We start from the raw sequence: 5,942 nt of genomic DNA, 5'->3' as shown, positions 1-5,942 counted from the left end.
TCGGCTCACGGATTCGTGAGGCCGACACAGATAAGTTTCACAGTACCGCTGGCCCCATCCGAAATTGCGTCCGAACGAGCCGAGCTCGTTGAATCATAAAGGAAACTCCGAGGGCTAAGGTCCCGTGTACGAGGACCGACGGCCGCACCGCATACACCGACCCGATTTTAATGTCCGCGAAAGGAGATCGAAGGGAGCGCCACTAAGGCCATATCCCGCGTGCAGCTACGCTGCAATCTCAACGCCCGCGAATATTATATGATTCCGAAACGCCGCTAAACATCGCTGGGAAAAGTGTCCACCGCACTTAAGAGACACGACGCCGAAAGAAACGTCAACAGCCTAGACTCGCGAAGACGCGACACTGACGTCGTCCGCGCCCCGCGCACCGCGCGTCACATCACACAAATCGGCGTCTAAACAAACCTCTATCAGGCGATACAAACAACCAAAACCAAAGGCGTCGACACGTATTGTTCGATATCTATATTGTCATTATCATCAGCTTAGTATTTTAAATATATTATTCATTATTATTTTTTTAAAACACTGTTTCTCAATTATTCCGCCTATCACGAACCCGATCCGACAAGCCATTCAAACCCGCAACGAATCGCGGTTACAAATTTTACAAGATGAATATTAAAATAAAACTTATTATTGGAATTTATTGTAATTTTAATTAAATGTTTTAATTAACCTTTATAAATAATTCTGTTGTTTACTTATGCAGATATTATTAGAATGGCTATTCATAAATTGATATTTTGAAACTAGAGCCAAATGCTTTTCTTTGAGTGGAACACTTAGAATCAACAAAAAACTTAGAATTTCAGAAAGATAAGTGTCAGACATTTTATGATTTTAAAATTTAATATTGTGTGATATTGAGTTATGGAATTTGGGGTTATAGATTATGGGGTATAGGGTTACAATTTTTTTTTTTTTTTAATCGGTTTTAGAGATCTTTGTAATTTAATAACAAGTATTTCAAGATAAAAATCGTTGCATTTGAGACCTGTAGCCAATTTTGAAACAACAAACATGGAGTTCCCCAGTGTGCGTCGGGCCGGATACACGGCATGTATGCACACTTATTCATATGTTTCTCATTTTGTTCAATCCATTCATCCATCCATTGAAATCCTATGATAGCCTTTTAATAAAAATTTATTTCAAAGTCGATACAATGCCGCCTAGCTGAAACTGTAGTACAGACTACGTTTGCACGGCAATAAATTAAATTGAATTAGAATTCAGGTAAAATAAATAGAAATCGCCATGCAAACGACTTTGAAGAACACAAGCATCATAAGACGATTAATGTTTAAACATAAAAGAGAAAGTACGAATAAGCGACACGCATGTAAAATGTGATGTAAATGAAATCTTCAAATAATGCTCTTCTAATGCTCCACAAAGTCGTTTATACGATTGGTGGAAGGGAGAATGACGCTAACTACAATATGGTCTACAATAGGCAGTAGGAATATGTTCGTAAGAAGTGACAATAAAAAATTGACCAATCATATTCGAATGTAAGAAGAATAATGAATTATGATTTATTGATTTTTTACTCTTACTTCTTATACTCCTGTGGTGGATCGATATAGATCCACACGAGAAACGGCGTACGACCGCCGCAGCCGCCACATAGGCAGCGCGGCGCCACTAGCCGAGCCGCCGCCGCAACCGCTAGAGCCTCCGTGCGGCGCCGTTTGGCGACGCGCACATGGAGAGATTTTCTCGCGAGAAAATTATGATTAACAGACAATAAAAAGCCGGACTCCGCGGGGGGTCAACACACACCGCCGCTCTGGCTATCTCTAGCATTTTACCGCAGCTAGAAAGTCACCGGCCTCGGCTACGAGCCACATCCGCTGAAGAAGCGGCACCGAATCTCTTGGTGCTGAAGAAGCGCCCCGGCATCCACTGAAAAATCGGCACCGAGACTCTTGGTGCTGAAGAAGCGCTCCGGCATCCGCTGAAAAAGCGGCATCGAGTCTCTTGGCGTTGAAGAAGCGCCCCGGCATCCGCTGCAGAAGCGGCACCGAGTCTCCGGGCGCTGAAGAAGCGTCCCAGCATCCGCTGAAGAAGCGGCCACCAACTCTCCGGGCGCTGAAGAAGCGTCGCGACCGAGAGAGAGAGAGAGAGAGAGAGAGAGAGAGAGAGAGAGAGAGAGAGAGACTCTCATGTCCGCGTGTGTATGTATGTGTGCGTTTGGCTTGGCGTATCGGCTTCAAACAAACGAAACAAGCGTCCTTACAGTTGCAATGTCTTGCGGTTCTTTCTCATCTTACATAATATTCTGATTATTGACAAAAATACATTATAGTCTTATGACGCTTTCATGATTATAGCGTGTCCACCATGTAAATAGCTTTGTCTACCGAATGTACAGCATCCGTACATTTTCCGAATTTTCTCCTTGTATACTCTTTAATTAATTGTGAAATAAATATTTAATTAATTTATTAAACTATCACATTTATTAATACATGTGTTTTTATAAACTTCTAATAGCTGCGTTGAAAAAAAAAGGCAGTTTTCCATCGCGTTTCTCAACTATTGTTAATCGTCGTAAATACCGAGTTTATTTTATCAATGAAATATGAAAGATATAATCGCGCGTATGTATATCTTTATTATGTTGGCATATAAGAAATGTGTATTAAAATAAAAGTTCGGAATACGGCGCTGTTGTTTAATAATTTATTTATTTATAGAGAATACAAAAGGAAAAATCGGAAAATGTACGGAGGCTGTGGTTCGGTACATAAAGCTATTCTTACAGTAGGAACATTATCTTGCCAAAAGGATGAAATAAGACGATGACAGCAATTATTATTAAGTATTACTGTCAATAATCAAGAACATTTATGGCGAGAATCGTGTAGAAGCTCGCGGCTTTGTGGACGCACGTGTTGTTTATGTTTTGAAGTAGAAACGTCGAGCTGCTTCACACACGCGGACGGCGCGTGACAGTTTATTTCTTTCTTCTTCTCTCCTTCTCTCTCTTTTTCTCTCTTCCTCTCTCTTTCTCTCTCTGTTGTGCAGCACTTTCTAAGACTAGGACAAAGCTCCCGGCCTAACAAGAAGAGGTATCTAGGTTGAAATCGCATAAAAAAATACGGTTTTTATGGTATATAGTATTCTATAATAACTTTACTTGAGCAAAAGGTGATAACGCTCTCAGTCTTTTCTGAGAAAATATATAAGAAATCCTTTATATTAGGTTAAGTGAAAAGTTCTGAGCGTTTTTTCGCTTTATTTCGACGATGAAATTAACATAGTTAGGATTATCCGATTTCAATCAAATATGCGCCGTTTTGTTCGATAATTTTTGTCCATTTTAAAGGCAATTTCATAATTCCGCGATTGAAGAAGTCCTCGTCCCTATTGGTAAAAAACTTGACCAGCTCATTTTCACAAGCCTTTCTTGAGGCCAGTTTTGTACCATCAAGAAAATTTTGCAAATGCTTGAAAAGGTGATAATCGCTTGGTGCCATGTCTGGACTATACGGCGGGTGCAATAGAATCTCCCATCCAAACTTTCGGAGCTTCTGGCGCGTCGTTAATTATGTGTGCGGCCTGGCGTTGTCTTGATGGAGCACAACACTCTTCCTATTAGCCAATTCTGGCCGCTTCTGGTCGATCGCCTGCTTCAATCTGGTCAGTTGTTGACAGTAGAGGTCCGAATTGAGTGTTTGGCCCGATGGGAGCAGCTCATAGTGGATGATTCCTTTCCAATCCCACCAAACACACAGCAAAACCTTCTTGGCCGTTAATCCGGGCTTGGCGATCGTTTGGGCCGGCTCACCGCGATTGGACCACGATCTTTTTCGGCTGTTGTTCTCGTATGTGACCCATTTTTCATCACCAGTCACCATCCGCTTCAAAAATGGGTCGATTTCGTTACGTTTCAGCAAAGAATCGCAGGCATCAATTCGGTCCAAAAGGTTCTTTTGCGTCAATTCGTGTGGCACCCATACATCGAGCTTCTTCTTGAGACCAGCCTTATGCAAATGGTTCCAAACGGTTTTCTGGCTAATCTTCAGTTCCTGGGCAATGGAATAAGTGCTCACATGCCGGTCCGACTCGACGATTTCCATGATTTTATCGACATTTTCGACGATTGGCCTACCAGAGCGTGCCTCATCTTCGACGTCCATATTACCAGAACGGAATCGTTGGAACCACCGCTTTGCTGTTGCATTCGATACTGTATTGGGTCCATAAACAGCACAAATTTTTTTGGCCGCCTGCTCCGCCTTTTCACCTTGGTCGTAGTGGTACTGAAGAATGTATCGAATTTTCTCTTTTTTTACCTCCATTTTGGAACGCTGTAACACACAACTGGCTTGACCAAACACAAAACTGTCACAGAACTTTTTTTGAAGCGTAATGTCACCTTTAAATCGCCGTATAGTATGACCCGATGCGATGTATACATCGTGAGATATGGCTCACTAAAGACATCTAGCGGAAAACGCTCAGAACTTTTTACTTCACCTAATATAATAGTTTCGTTAGCGATTATCAAGGAGAAGGCGGTGTAGGTAGGACGCTAAGACCTGTAGCTACCACGCTGTCGACCCGTATTCGATCCTCGTCGTTCTCTTTTTTTTTCCTTTCTTTTGTATAACCTGCCCAAAAATGTTTATTACTGTGAAATAAAGTGAATTTAATAAAAAGTTATATTTCTTTCCTTCAAATTAACGCTTTCGAAGAAAAAGATTTTCAATTATATTTAATTACGAAACTGGTCACATAATATTTATTGAGTTAACATTCCTTTATTATATCAAAAACTGTACCCCACTTTAAGAGTGTTAACGATACTGATGATCAGGAAGAATAAAAGTTTTTATGTAACATTTTTTCCCCATCTGTGTGATTTTGGTAATTTTTCTTATACACAATAAAATATACATATTTTCTAATAGTGGCATTCTATTTTCTTTAATATCTGGTACACTGTTTAACATTATGAAGGAATGTTCATTCGATAAAAATTATATGTACAGTTTCGTTATTAAATATTATTAAAAAACTTTTCTTTCTAAAGCGTTACTTTGAAGGTAAGAAACATTATTATTTTGTTCCATTGACTTTATTTAACAGCAATTAACATTTTTTGGCAGGTTGTACAAAAAAAAAGAGAGACAAAGATCGAACATGAGTCGGCAGCATAGTAACTAGAGGATTTAGCGGCCTAGCTATGCTGTCTTCTCATGGATATCGTATAACGAAGCCGATATATAAATGACGTTGTACTTTTTACGTCATATTTTCTCAGAAACGACTGAGAGGCGCGTTCTCTTCCTTTACTCAAATAACATTCTTGTACAATACCATTTACTATAAAAACCATATTTAATCTGTGACCCGAACCTGGGTATTCGTCTTTATAAGCTGAAAAGAGGCGCGATCGGCTATACGAGCTAGCGATGGCTAGATAATTGAACGTGCTCAGAGACCGAGCGTCTGTATGTGCATACATGGAGAGGAAAAAATGAGTAAGACGAAATCGCATCACAGCCCATACCAATGATGCGAGATAAATAGATAGATATATAGATAGATAGATAGATAGATAGATAGAGAGAGAGAGAGAGAGAGAGAGAGAGAGAGAGAGAGAGAGAGAAACGTTTAAGCACGTAATTCTTGAATATGATATGAATATTATTCAGTTTTAAAATAATATTCGTATAATATTGAACGAATATTATGAAACATTTTTTTATTTTTTTTTTAGGAGTGTTATATTGGTGTAATATGTTAATTGCACATAATATTCTATGCATATTATAAAAATGTTCATATAATCAACATCAAAAAAATTACAATAGTACTAATACAAAAATATATATATATATATATATATATATATATATATATATATATATATATATATATATATATATATATATATATATATA

Source organism: Odontomachus brunneus, unplaced genomic scaffold, assembly GCF_010583005.1.
Source record: "Odontomachus brunneus isolate Ranch 3 - 2012 unplaced genomic scaffold, Obru_v1 Obru_scaffold_181, whole genome shotgun sequence".
Taxonomy (NCBI): domain Eukaryota; kingdom Metazoa; phylum Arthropoda; class Insecta; order Hymenoptera; family Formicidae; genus Odontomachus; species Odontomachus brunneus.
Note: the sequence above shows the minus strand (reverse complement) of the source record.